The 14702-nt window shown below is 33.5% G+C and overlaps 1 protein-coding gene across 2 annotated transcripts in view; it reads right to left on the bottom strand.

The window, feature by feature from the left end:
• PRDM5 (PR/SET domain 5) overlaps positions 1-14702 on the bottom strand; it is a 198074-nt gene that overhangs the window by 77673 nt on the left and 105699 nt on the right. The gene's annotated exons all lie outside the window — the stretch shown is intronic.

Raw genomic sequence — 14702 nt, 5'->3', positions numbered from 1 at the left:
ATTATCCTTCAACTTCAACATTCTCCTACTTAAATGCCAAGTCACTGATGACACAGGTATACAGATGAACTCGTCCATGAACTATACATATATCATTTTATGCATTGTATCATATATCTTCTTATGCACCAAGTCTGATTGCTGTTGCAGATGTAGAAAATACGTAAGAAATGTGTTGCACTATTTATAACACCTAATAAAATGTCTCAAGAATGCTTCAGGTTTTCAACATAATTTTTATACAATATTCACCAAATTAGCACATTTACAGCTACACAAGCCAAACACTAATTTCATGAGAACAGAATAAAATTTTCATCAGACCCATTCACAATTAAAAATTATAACCCTATCACCAATATATATTGCTTTGTAGTAACAGTATTACTGGAAATGATATTTCTTCTTTGGGTCATGCATGAAGCAAGAAAACTCTTAAAATTCAGAGGAAATAACTAGAGATAAAAATTTGGAGAAAATATTCCTGAGATACATAGGTCAGAACTACTCTTTTTTTTTAAGAGTCCTATTATTGAAATCCAAAGTCTGCATATCATAAGCATATTACTATCCCACTGGGTCACATAATAAACCTAAGGCCGCACAAAATTTGTGTCATCTGGCTGTTTACAAGGTCTGTGGATTAAATTTTTACTGTCAGCTTTATAACTGGCTTCCTTAAAGGGCTTCCTCCTCACAAAAATGAGTGGAAACTAGAAAGCTATCAAAGAAATCAGCTCAGCACAGGAAAAGGTAGCTCATTTCACACAGATAAATTAAGATTATAAAATTGAGGTTATGCTGTTACAGAAGTATAGTCTTTCATAGCCAAGCACAACCACTGCTTGAAAGCCACAATTCCATTAGTACAAAGCCCTAACTCAACAGAGCCAACTACTGAAGCCTCAAGTTTATACCCCGATTAAGGCAAAAGAATTTGCTAAAAGAAGGAATAATCATAGACTTGCAGAATTCTTCTTTGGAGGGCAGCAATTTAGACTCCTACTAAGGGAGTCTTCCCTTCTACAACACTGCTAAAACATGCTATCTCATATTTCTAACCAAGGATGCTTCTAATCAATACTGTTTCAAACATATGACACTTCAGGCTAGCCGATTTGACCATTAATTTAAAAGTTCTGCCTCTACAATGGCCACCATTTATTACAGCAAGCCTAGAGTAACATAGAACAAGTTCATTCTATCACAACGAAGCTCTTTGAATACATGGAAACAGCAACCATGTTCTTTCACAAACTGTTGAGGTAACAGACACCTGTAGCTTCCCTCATGAAGATATGGCTTTCAGACACATCACAGGAATTGCAAAGCAGAATTTCCTGAATAAAAGTAGGCATCCTAATTTTTATAACTCATATGGAATAATTCACAGCTATTATACCAGCTTCTCTAGTGGATGACTTGTTTGGTATGCCAGATGGCTAAATAAATTGGTAATTCTGCATTGAATTTTATGTACCATCCAAAAATAAACAAGTGTAGATACCTAAAACACAAACAGACAAATAAACAATAATAAATTGTTGGATTTTATAGATTCTAATCCTATATAAAATTACACTATCTAAAAATTAATACTAGTTGTTGAATTAGAAATTGTCTTCTTAAAATATAAATCCCTAGAAATTAATAAATAGGATAATAATAATAAGATAAAAACTAACATAAGATAATAACAAGATTCAAATATTTGTCTAGACAAGATGGATAGATAGTTGGATGGACAGAGAATAAAATGTGTGTGTGTGCATGTGTGTATGTGTGTGTGTGTGTGTGTGTGTGTGTGCTGTGTATGTATATTTAAGCCACCCACCAATCACCTAAGTGTCAAGATCACCAGAGGACATATTCTCAATGAAACCCTCATAAAGACTAATCTAATTTTCAACTGATACAGATGTAAACTAAATCAAAAGATCAGAGTTTAGAGTTAGTTTCTAATTTTAAATATAAAACATCTAAGATGGATATTAGGTTCAAAGCCTATTTTCTACTGAAAATACTGCACTTCAGCATATTTTAATTATAACATACAGTTCTCATTTGTGCACTTTTAGTTTTCATTGATTCAGGTTTGTGGCATTTGTTGGTATAATACAAATTGTTTGTTCATTTGTTTTATTTTCAGATCCCACATATAAGTGAAATCATATGGTATTTGTCTTTCTCTGTCTGACTTATTTCACTCAGAATAATGCCCTCCAGGACTTGTCACAAATGGCAAGATCTCATTCTCTTTTATGGCTGAGTAATATTCTATTGTGTATATACTACATCTTCTTTATTCATTTATCTATCGACACTTCCATGGATACTTGGATTACTTCCAAATATTGGCTAGTGTAAATCACAGGGAACATATGTCTTTTTGAATTGATGTTTTTGTACTCTTTGGGTAAATACTCAGTAGTGAAATTACTGGATCATATGGTATTTTTTCAGTTTTAATTTTTTGAGAAAACTCCATAGTGTTTTCCATAGTGATTGCACCACTTTACATTCCCACTAACAGTGCATAGGGCTCCCTTTTCTCCACATCCTCACCAACACTTCTTATTTATCTTTCTGATGCTAGCCATTCTGAAAGGTATGAAGTGGTATTTCATTGTGGTTTTGACTTGTAAAAGTTGTTGTATGATAAGAGTATTTTTCAAAAATATATAATTTCCCACTTAATTTAACTTAGCTTCCAAATTTATATTACCAACTCACTAAAATTGTTGATATCATTAAAAAATTCATTGCCCTATGTGTTGAGAGTTGATACAGGTATACTTCTTGCCTTCATAAAAAATTTCCTCTATATACTATAATCTATAAGTCACAGAGTTTTATGTTTTATCTTCTCTTGCTGTAACAAGCCATCATCACATCTTTTGGCTATTGCTAATCTAAGTTTTGTTGTTGCTTTTGTTTTTAATTCCTCCTTCACTTAATCTTCTAATAGGTCCTGTGGGTTAGGAAATGAGTCAATTGAACTTGGTAAAATTTCAGGTAGGGTAAAAGTGGAAGTGATAAAGAAAGGATCTCCACGTTATGGCTAAATAATATATTTTAATACATGAAAAACATGAAATTTAGCAGTAGTGGAGAATTAATTTATAATTATGGAGGAAGATGAGTTATGTTATTGTTTCCTGTTCTTTCTACCAAAAGGGGGAAAGAATAAAACATTTCTGATCCATTTCCTTTCCCTCTGCCCCTCCCCCTGTGCTCTGTCTCTAAAATAAATACATAAATCCTAAAAAAATAAATAATAAAAATAAATCAGGACCTCATTCCATACCTAAAAAAATTCTTCAAGGATTAAAATGCAATTTAAAAAGAAAATAATACAACTTTTAAAGATGAATGCTTCCATAGTATTGGAATAAGAAAGTTTTCTAAATAAGACACAAAACTCAAAAGCTGCATATACTCAGAAGCCATACAACTCATAATCCATGTCATACTTCAAAACATAAAAATGTAAATCCTTTATTCAAAAGATACAAGTTGATAAATGGGGACAAATATTAAAAACAAAAATAGCAAAGGATTAACATTCATAATACATATAGTGCTCCTAGAAACCAATGAGAAAACAGTCAAATAATCCAATAGAAAAGTAGATAAAGAGTACCTACAAGCATTTTTCAAAAGTAACGTAAATGGAACATAAATTTGTAAAAAGAACACAATTTCACTAACAATTGCTTAAATGCAATATCACTTTTCAATTCTCAGACTGAAGAAAAAAAAGACTAACAAAATCAAATGTTGATGGTACAGATAAAGGGGGACTTTAGTCCCTGCTAAATGAAAGCAGAGCTTTTTCAGAAGGCAGTCAGGCAGGAAATATCCAAACTTAAAGAAAACCTACTATTTTATTAAAGAAAACTAGTTTTCATTTAATAGCTAATAATAAAAATTACATAAATTTCATAAGTAAGATCTATTTGCACTAATACTCGACATGGTTATCAAGTTTTATGTAAAAGGATGTTTACTGAATTACTCCTCAAAACAGTAATAGTCATACAAAAATGAGTAGCTTTACATGAACCCACCTGAAAAACCCCCCAAGTCATAATGTTAAGGCAAAGAAGTGGTTCCAGAATGACATCTATGTCCTAAAACCATCTACATTTAAATATACTTATCTCTCAGAAGAAAAGCTAAACTCTTGTGCTTTTCTCCATATTCTATCCAGAAGAATGTCCTTTTATACAAAACATCAGAGTGACATGTGGAAGTTACTGAAGATCTGACTGGGGCAATGAAGGAGATGGCTAGTATGCATGGCACTTGAAAAATGCACATCTAATCTAACACTTTGGAATCTCTTTCCAATAGTCACTATTCCCAGTTTCTAGCCTCATCTTTCCAATTCTGCCACCCAAACACAAACAATTCCAACCTTCTCGTTTCTAATTTTCCACATTCTGACCCATTATAAACAGTGAGAAAGTATGTCAACGGCATTATGCTGAGAATAAAAATTATATTTTACTCAGTGTACAAAATATCCAATTATTAGGATCATCAGTGTTTGAATATAGTCTTAGATGTGGTCATAATTAATAATGTGTACAAATAGTGTGTATAGTTAGTTAATATATTTAAGAAAGTCGCAAAAACTATCCACTGGGGAGGGGACTGGAATTATGGAGGACTAGGGAAGGTGGGTGCTGTCAGGATTTACAATCTAAATTGTATAACTGAAGACCCATGCATTCCTATGTGATTTTAAGATGTATTTTCTTAATAAATTCTTAAGATATCTACTACCCAAAAAAAAAAAAAGCAAAAAAAAATCAACTTAAAAAAAGTCACCTTTCTCTCCTTGATTATTTCTAGCATTGTGGTTTTAAGAGTGTTATGGATGTATATTTGACCAGGCAGGTCAAGTGAAAGGAGTTCAAAACCCTGGACTGGGTTGGGCTGGGCTGGTAGAAAGCAGAGCAGAGAGCAAAGCAGATATCCACTGAAGAGTGAACTCAGGAGGTAAGCATTAGTCTGAAGCTTTAAGGCAGAGAGACAAGACTTAGAGGCCAGAGGTTTTAGAAGGCAAAGGCCCACAGGAGCAGGGGCGAAGAAGTTCTGAAGGGCATTGATCAATGATATGGTTCTGGCAAACACTAGGACGTACAGTCTTCAGTTGATGACTCCTAAGTTAATATTTGGGGGTGGGGAGAATGGAGGGAGTAGAATCAAGCTAGGAGGGAGGTTTCTCTATTGAAGTCCAAGAATAAAGGGGGATCACTGATTTGGCAGTAAGTGAACACCAAGTCAAGTATTTATTTCAGAATTGTAACAGTTCAAATTAAAGGTTTAAAGAGTAGTACTTAGGTATCTCAAACTGGGTAAACTCAATTAGTGTACAATGAATACAATCAAGATTTCCCAGTGTATCACTAGACCACCAAGATCCTCATAAAATCAAAAGAGAGGAAGAGTGTACAGAAAAACACTGCAAATGTGACAAAATGTACTGCAAGTATACATATTTTTAAAATCACTTTTCATGTTTTGATAACTACTTAACTAAGAACATTAAATCTTAGTTATTTGTGATAATCTTTTCATGGATTTTATTTATTCAGAAAACATGTGCCACATTCAAAGCACAATGTGGTCAATAAGTGCTATGAATTTTAAGTATAGCGTCTATCTTCAAAGCTTATAGTTTAATACGGAAAATAGAGTGCTTACATAGACAGTGCTATCTCATCACGCACTTTAGAAAAAATAGTTTAAATAGGATAAGCAATTGCCATCAGCTAAATAAGCTTCAAACAAATATCCATCTCTTGTTTCCCTCTGTCAGGTTCAATTCCTGCATGCCACTCTTAGTGTGAGCACCTCATCATTGTGAATGTGCTTCTAGGACACAAAAATAGATAATTTTGTACAACAAAGCACCTTAAATGAATGAGTCCCTATTTCATGTACAGCATGCCTAAAGAAGAGAAATCTGGTACAAAGTTAAAGGAAAAAGTAACCATGAAAGAATTATTCTTTCAGTCTACAACATGGCACCTTCTTTGGAAGATTTTTAAAGTTTTTTACTATATAAAATTTATACTATATATTATATGGTTTTAGAATCTAATCCACAATTCCTTAGGGAGAGAGTTATCCTTTGCTTTAAAGGAGGTTTAATAACATTTTACATGGGCAAAATCTGATCTGCAATGTGTGTCAAACAGACTATGACCAAAAGGTAGTTTCTATATTGAAACTCAACACACATACAACAGAAACACATGTATTATTTTATTAGATTGCCCTCACCTTTATATTTTCTATTGTATTTTTAATAGCTATTCATGACAAATTGATTTCAAGACAAAAAGTGGTCTCGGCCCAGAGTTTGGAAATCACTGGATGAGATATTAGTATAGGAGGCCCAATGGAATTATTATAGGAAAAGGTATGAGCAGAGTTCCTTATAGGCCTCTAAAATTCATCTCTGAAGGAATATGTAAATGGTCAGAAAGAAGTCTTTTATTTGAATAGACATACCTCTGTCCCCAGAAGCTTGTTTATGACTTCATCAGGACAAAACTTCTTCATATTCATCTCCATCATCAAGCCTATAGTGCCAGCTGGCTGGCATGATCCAGGATGACTGAATCCATCTAGATATCCTGCCTATAGCAGGAGGAGGGAAGCACTATAAACCTTATCTCAAGTTTGCTTTGCAATAAATTTGATAAGGATCAAAATGGAAGGTGAAGACTAACTGACTAGTTTCTGGCACCTGTAGTTCTGAAGTGTCTGTCCAGTTGTGATTCACAGATCTAGTTAGATCTAGATAAACAGAAACTATTTTAGCTAGGTCCAAAAATTTAAACTAGTAATCAGGTCAAATATTTGTCAGAAAGGATTAGGGAGAGGAAATTTTGACCTATTCAGCCTACATAATTGGCAAAATGATGAAACAAGTAATTAAGTTTTAGAAACAAAATCACCCTTTCTAAATATGATATTGCCATAATCAGATTGAAAGATAATATAGGCTTTTCAGGCAAATCCAAAGGCTCAGAGCAGAACTGACCTTAAAATGAATAAAGTTAAGTATATTAAAAATACAAAAGTTACATAACCATAGAAATCAAAACAGTAATTAATTCATTTAAAATAACAACCTTTGGTATTGCTATATATATGATGGGAATCAGTTGAACTCAAATGCTTTTGGGTTTTGTTTTGTTTTTTTTCTGATTTCCTTGCTTATCCTTATTTTTCAATTTCCCAACCGGCCATCAATGAATAATGATGGAAGAAAAAGTTTATTTGCTTTTTTTCACATTAACTCTTGGAGAATATTTCAGACTCTTTCACTTAACCATACCAAATACATTCTAGGATCATAATAGTGAGAAGCACATTTGTCTATAGCAGACAGATTAAATGTGCTTTCCACTTTGGAAATTATAGGCATCATTATCTCTATCCTTCCCAAGACATCATTATTACTTTCATATGATTTATGGCTGAATGTATGAGAGATGGTGCAAAGATCCTGTGCCAAATTCCCATATGGCATATAACATAAGCCAAACTGAAAAACTCGTAAATGTGGGTAGATCAGTTTCATCAAAGAATGGAGCAAGAGAGTTCCAGAGACTGAGCAGGAAACTAGCCAGATAATTTTTTACAGTCATGCAATTCCAAAGCAGCAGTAATGAATGTGGTCCTGCCCCCGATCATTTAATGCTTGAGTTAAACCTAAGGGCAGTCAGCAAGAAATTAGGCAGAGACGATTTGGGACACTATCAATCAACCCTTTTTATTCTCTGGTAAATCTAACGTTTTTTTTTCTTTTAGGCTAATGCTGAAATAATGTCATAACTTTTTAAATGATTTAAAAGAGAAAGAATGATGCTTTGAAGTCTCAATAAATATTGAAATAACTATAATTACAATGAAATAATATGAGAATAATAAGTAACAAGTTATTGTAAAACATATTATACACAGGTTACCTAAGAGCATGCTAAAATATATTAACCCAAATCAATAAGTAAGCAGTGCCACAGCCGGCCAGGCAAGTGCTCCAATGCCCTAAGCCTCCACTGCATTCCTACCACAGCCAGTAAGCACACGAAGCCCACAAATGGAATACCTCTTGAATGTCTGGGGCAGGGGTGTAATCTCAATATCAGGGGGATTACACTTCTGAGCCCATGAATTATAGCAATACAGGCCTACATCAAGAAGCAAGAAAAATCCCAAATAAGCAAACTAATCTTCCACCTAAAGGACCCAGAAAAAGAACAATCAAAGCCAATGGAAGTAAGAAAATTATTGAGATTGGAGAAGAAATAAATAAATAGAGAGTAAACAAACAAATAGAACAGAGCAATGAAACCAGGAGCTGGTTCTTTGAAAAAATTAACAAAATTGAAAAAAAAAATAACAAAATTGATGAACTTTTGTTCAGACTCATAAACAAAATAAAAGAGAGAGAGAGGAAAAGCAAATAAAATCAGAGGCGAAAGTATGAAAACAAAATAGTGATTATAAAGCTGCTCACTGAAGTCAGAAGGATGGATGAACACTACAATAACAAGATAGAAAATATAAGAAAGTACCAAAGAGAAGTCAGAACTGAAGAATATAATAGCTGAACTGAAAAACATACTAGAAGAGCTCAATAGCAGACTGGATGAAGCAGAGGAACAGATCAGCAAGCTAGAAGACAAAAGTAACAGAACTCACCATGACAGAGCAGAGCAAAGAAAAAGGAATTTAAAAAAGTGAAGACAGTTTAATTATTGGGGCCTTAGAAGGAGAAGAAACAGAAAGTGACACAAAACTTTTTGAAGAAATAATGACTAGTAATTTTGCTTATCTGGCAAAGGAAACAATCATGTAGGTTTACGAAGCCCAGTGAGATATCCAAAACAACACACATTCTAATTAAAATGTCAATAGTTATAGAGAGAACCTTAAAAACAGAAAAATAATACGTTATATACAAAGGAAACCCCATAAAGCTATCAGCAGAAACTTTGTAGACCAGAAGACAGTGGCATTAAGTATTCAAAGTTTGAAAGGAAAAAACTTCCAATCAAAAATACTCTACCTGGCAAGGTTATCATTCAGAATAGAGGAAGAGAGAAAGCGTTTTATAGGTAAGCAAAAGCAAAGGAGTTCATCACCACTAAACTTGACCCAAAAGAAATGTTAAAGGGACTTCTTTAAGCTGAAAAGGACATTAATTAAGACCAAGAAAACATATAAAAGTAAAAATCTCACTGAAAAAAGTAAATATATAGTAAAAATAGATTAATCATTTATAAAGCTAGTATGAAGGTCAAAAGACAAAAGTAATAAAATTAACTACATAATTACTTAAGGGATACATAAAAATGTGAAATGTGACATCAAGAACATAAAACGTAAGGGAGGGGAGTAAAATGTAGAGTTCTGGGATATGTCCAAATTTAATTAGCTATTAACTTAATAGTTTATCATATACATAGGATGATATATGCGAACTTCGCAGTAATCACAAAGAAAATATCATAGCAAATATACAAAGAGAGGAGGAGAAAGGAACCTAAACATAACACTAAAGAAAGTTATCAAACCAGAAGGTAAGAAAGAGAAGTAACAGAAGAAATCTGTGAAAACAGCCAGAAAACAAGTACAAAATGACTATAAGTTCATACCTATCAATAATTACTTTACATGGAAATGGACTAAATTCTATAATTATAGGATATACAGTGGCTGAATGGATAAAACAGACAAGACTCAGGTGTATGTTGTCTATAAGAAACTCACTTCAGAAATATGGACACAGGCATACTAAAATGAAGTGACAGAAAATACATGTATCCCATGCAAATGGAAAATGAAAAGAAAGCTGGTATAGCTATACTGGTATCAAACAAAATAGACTTCAAAGACCACAAAGACCACAAAGACTATAATAAAAGACAAAAAGGCATTACATAAGGACAAGGGAATCAATCCTTTAAGAAGGTATAAAATTTATAAATAGGAGCCCAAAACAGAAGCACCAAAATATACAAACAAATATTAATAGACCTTTTAAAGGGAAAACTTCATTGCAATACTAGATCAGTAGAATATTTTAACACCCCACTTACACCAACGAATAAATCATCCAGACAGAAAGTCTACAAGGAAATACGGGTTTCCACAACACATTACATATAGAAGTACTTAATAGATGCAGAACATTTCATCCAAAAGCAGATAAATAGACATTCTTCTCAGGTGCACACAGAATATTCTCCAGTATAGATCACATGTTAAGCCACAAAGCAAATCTCAAAAAACTCAGAAAGATTGAAATAATATCAAACATAACAACCATTAGAAAAAGAAAAAAAAGGAAGAACAAATGAAACCTAAAGTTAGTAGGAGAAAGGAAATAATAAAGATCAGAGTGGAAATCAGTGAAATAAGAGACCAAGGAAGTTCTTATAAACAAAATCAGAAGGAGAAGTTAAAACAGATACCACAGAAATATAAATCATCATACAACTACAAAAAAGTACATGCCAAAAAATTACATGCCAAGAAATTAGATAATCTAGAAGAAATAGATAAATTCCCCAAAATAATATTTCAATCATGAATCATGAATAAAAACATCTGAATAGGTCAATTACAGTAAGAAGATTGAATCAGTAATCCAAACTTCCCAACAAACAAAAGTCCAGGACAAGAAGGTATCAATGGTGAATTCTACCAAACATTTCAGTAAGATTTAATACCTATCATTCTCAAACTCTTCCAAAAAATTGAAGAGGAGGGAATGCTTCCAAATCCATCTACACAGACAATATTTCCTTGACACCCAAACTAGACAAGGACACAATTAAAAAAAAAAAAAAAAAAAAAAAAAAAAAAGGAAGAGGCAGAGGAGGAGGCAGAGGGGGAGGAGGAGGAGGAGGACAGAAAAAAAATTAGAAGCCAATATACAGAAAAAATAGATGCAGAAATCCTCAAGAAAATATTAGCAAACTGAATTCAACAATACATAAAGAAGATCATGTACATGATCAAGTGGATTTATTCCAGAGATTCAGGATGGTCACCCAATCAATCAATATTATAACCACATTAACAAAATGAAAGATAAAAATCATATGCTCAGGATGCCTGGGTGGCTCAGTGGTTGAGCATCTGCCTTTGGCTCAAGGTGTGATCCCGGGATCCGGGATTGAGTCCTGCATTGGGCTCCCTCCAGGAAGCCTGCTTCTCCCTCTGCCTGTCTCTCTGCCTCTCTCTCTCTCTCTCTCTCTATGTCTATCATGAATAAATAAATTTTTAAAAAATCTTTAAAATCACTTAAAAAATCATACACTCATCTCAAAGAGATGAAGAAAAAGCATTTGACAAAACCCAACATCCACTTATGATAAAAATTCTCAACAAAGTGGATATAGAGGGAATGTAGCTCAACATAATAATGCCCATATATAACAAGTCCACAGCTAATATCAAACTCAATGATGAAAAGCTGAAAGTTTTCCTTTAAAATCAAGAACAAGACAAGGATGTTTACTCTCTCTGCTTTTATTCAACATAATACTGGAAGTCTTAGCCAAAGCAATTTAGTAAGAAAGAGAACTAAACGGCTTCCAGATTGAAAGGAAGAAGTAAATCTGTCACTCTTTGCAGATGACGTGATGCTATATACAGAAAACTCTAAAGACTTCTCTAATAAAGCTGTGAACAAAAATGAATTCAATAACGTTTCACAATGCAAAATTAACACACAAAAATCCATTGCATTTCCACACACTAATAAGAAACTACCAGAAAGAGAAATCAAGAACACAATCTCATTTACAATTCCATCAAAAAGAATGAAATACCTAGAAGTAAATTTAACCAAAGAGATGAAAGACTTGTACTCTGAAAACTGTAACACATTGATGAAAAAAGCTGAGGACACAAATAAATAGAAAGATATGCCATGCTCATGGATTGGAAGAATTAATATTGTTAAAATGTCCATACTACCCACGGTAATTTACATAGGTTCAATGCAATCCCTACCAAAATTCCAATGGCATTTTTCACAGAAGTAGAAACAATAATTCTAAAATTTGTAGGGCACTATAGAAGACCTCAAATAGCCAAAGCAATCTGGATAAAGAAGAGCAAAGTCAGAGGTTATCACATTCCCAAATTTCAAACTATTCTACAAAGCTATGTAATCATAACAGTATGTTTTTTTTGTTTTTTATAACAGTATGATATTAACAAAAAAATAGACACAGAGATCAATGGAACATTGACAAAAACAGCCCAAAAATAAACCCATGCAGTTAATCTATAAGAGACGAGGCAAGAATATAGAATGGGGAAAGAATAGTCTCTTCAATGAATAATGTGGGAAAACTGGACAGTCATATGCAAAGGATGGAACTGGGCCACTATCTTACCCAGTACTCAAAAATTATTTTAAAATGGATTAAAGACTTGAATGTAAGACCTGAAACCATAAAACTCCTAAAAGAAAACATAAGCAGTAAGCTCATTGACATAGGTTTTAGCAATGTTTTTTGGATCTGACTCCAAAGATAAGGAGTCAGAAATAAGCAAAGCAAAATAAACAGAGGACTACATCAAACTAAGACATATCTGCACAGCAAAGGAAACCATCAACAAAATGAACAGACAACCTATTGAATGGGAGAAGATCTTTGCAAACCGTATGTCTGATAAAAAGTTAATATCCAAAATATGTAATGAACATATACAATTCAATAACAAAAAAATCTCATTAAAAATGGGCAAAGGATCTGAACAGATTAGACATTTTTCCAAAGATGACATACAGATGGCCAAGAGGAAAAGATGTTCAACATCAGTAATCATCAGGGAAATGCAAATCAAAGCCACAATGAAATATCACCTCACATCTAACAGAATGGCTATCATCAGAATGACAAGAAACAAGTGTTGGCAAGGATGTAGAAAAAAAAACACCATCATACACTGTTGGTGGGAATGTAAACTGGTACAACCACTATGGAAAACAGTACTAAATTTCTTTAAAAAAATTAAAAGCTACCATATGATCCAGCAATTCTACATATGGATATCTATCCAAAGTAAACAAAACACTAATTTAAAAATATATATATACACCCTTACATTCATTGCATGATTATTTACAATAGCCAAGATAATGGAAACAACTTAAGTGACCATGGATAGATGAATGTATAAAGAACATGCAAAATACACTATGTATATAATAGAATATTACTTAGGCACAGAAAATAAAATAAAACTAATACATTCTGAAACAAGAACCAGAGTAAAGATAAAGCATAGGAAATGCAAATAGGAATTAATAAAGAAAACTAAAGAGATTATAACTTGGAGTCCTATCAGAAAATAGCAAGGGATAGAGCACCTGGATGACTCAATTGGTAGAGCCTACAACTCTTAATCCCATGGCTATGATTTCAATCCCCACAGTGAACATCGAGTTTAGTTACAAATAAAATAAAATAAAATAAAATAAAAAGTTTAAAGAAAAGAGGAAGTTAGGTCATGATGACTGAAGGCAAATGTCAAGTTGTCTTATGACTAATGCAGAGAAAACGATAAAAATCTAGAAAAGTAAGCTGAGGCCATGGGAAGAGAACTCTGATGACAGGGTAACATGCATATACTATAATTTATATAACCATTGCAAATCTACTCATAATATTAGAGTACAAGAGTGACAGAGATGCACTGTGGGACAATATATCTGGGAGGATGGGTAAGTGGGAAGTAATAAGTAATAAGAATCTAATTAAATGGGGATTAAAGTAATGAAGATGAGCAATAATCAAGATGATAAGATGGTGGTAAAGGAAAGAATGACTGTGAGGGTGATGGGGCAATGTAGAGGGTAGAATCTTTAAGAACTGGCTTCTAGGTGTGCCTGTATGGCTTAGTCAGTTGGGATTCCAACTCTTGATTTTGGCTCAGGTCATAATCTCAGGGTTGTGAGATCAAGCCCCAAGTTGGGCTCCACACTAGGAATGGAGCCTGCTTAAGATTCTCTCTACCTCTGCCCCTTCCCTGCTCACTCTCTCTCACTCTCTCAAAATAAAAATATAAATAATTTTTAAAAAGAACTGGCTACTAATCTTAGAAAGGGACTAAGACTAAAAAAACAGATAGGGATAGGTATATGCTTCCGTCATCCACAGAAAGAAGAAACTCCAAAACGGAGGTTACCTTAGGCATAAAGAATGAAAGGTCATCCTGGGACATGCTGAATTCATTAAGTCAGAAAGATATCCAGTTAAGTACCAAATAGAGAAAACATAAATGTGAGTTTGAAACCTGGGTTAAAGAAATAAATCATTTGGGATTTGTTGGTATACAGTTGATGACAGAAGTCATGTATGTAGCTGACACAGAGAACACAGAAGAAGTCCACAGCCAACGCATCCAGCATAACCTCCTCGGGATGGAGAGATGAAAGTGTTCAGAGAAATTGGCGAAACACCTAGCAAATTATACACCAAAGATAAAGAGAATTTCAGGAAAGGTACCATGAACAAGAGTGTCAAATTTTATAGAAAAAAGGAAAAGAAGAAAAGACTTTGCAGTTAATACAATACTGGGAAATACTGGATGACTCTTTGCTTATAAGAGCAGTTTCAACAGGGGCACCTGGGTGGCTTCAGCTCAGG

This window comes from Vulpes vulpes, chromosome 4, assembly GCF_048418805.1.
Source record: "Vulpes vulpes isolate BD-2025 chromosome 4, VulVul3, whole genome shotgun sequence".
NCBI classification, from domain to species: domain Eukaryota; kingdom Metazoa; phylum Chordata; class Mammalia; order Carnivora; family Canidae; genus Vulpes; species Vulpes vulpes.
Note: the sequence above shows the minus strand (reverse complement) of the source record. Positions and strands in the feature narration are given on the sequence as shown.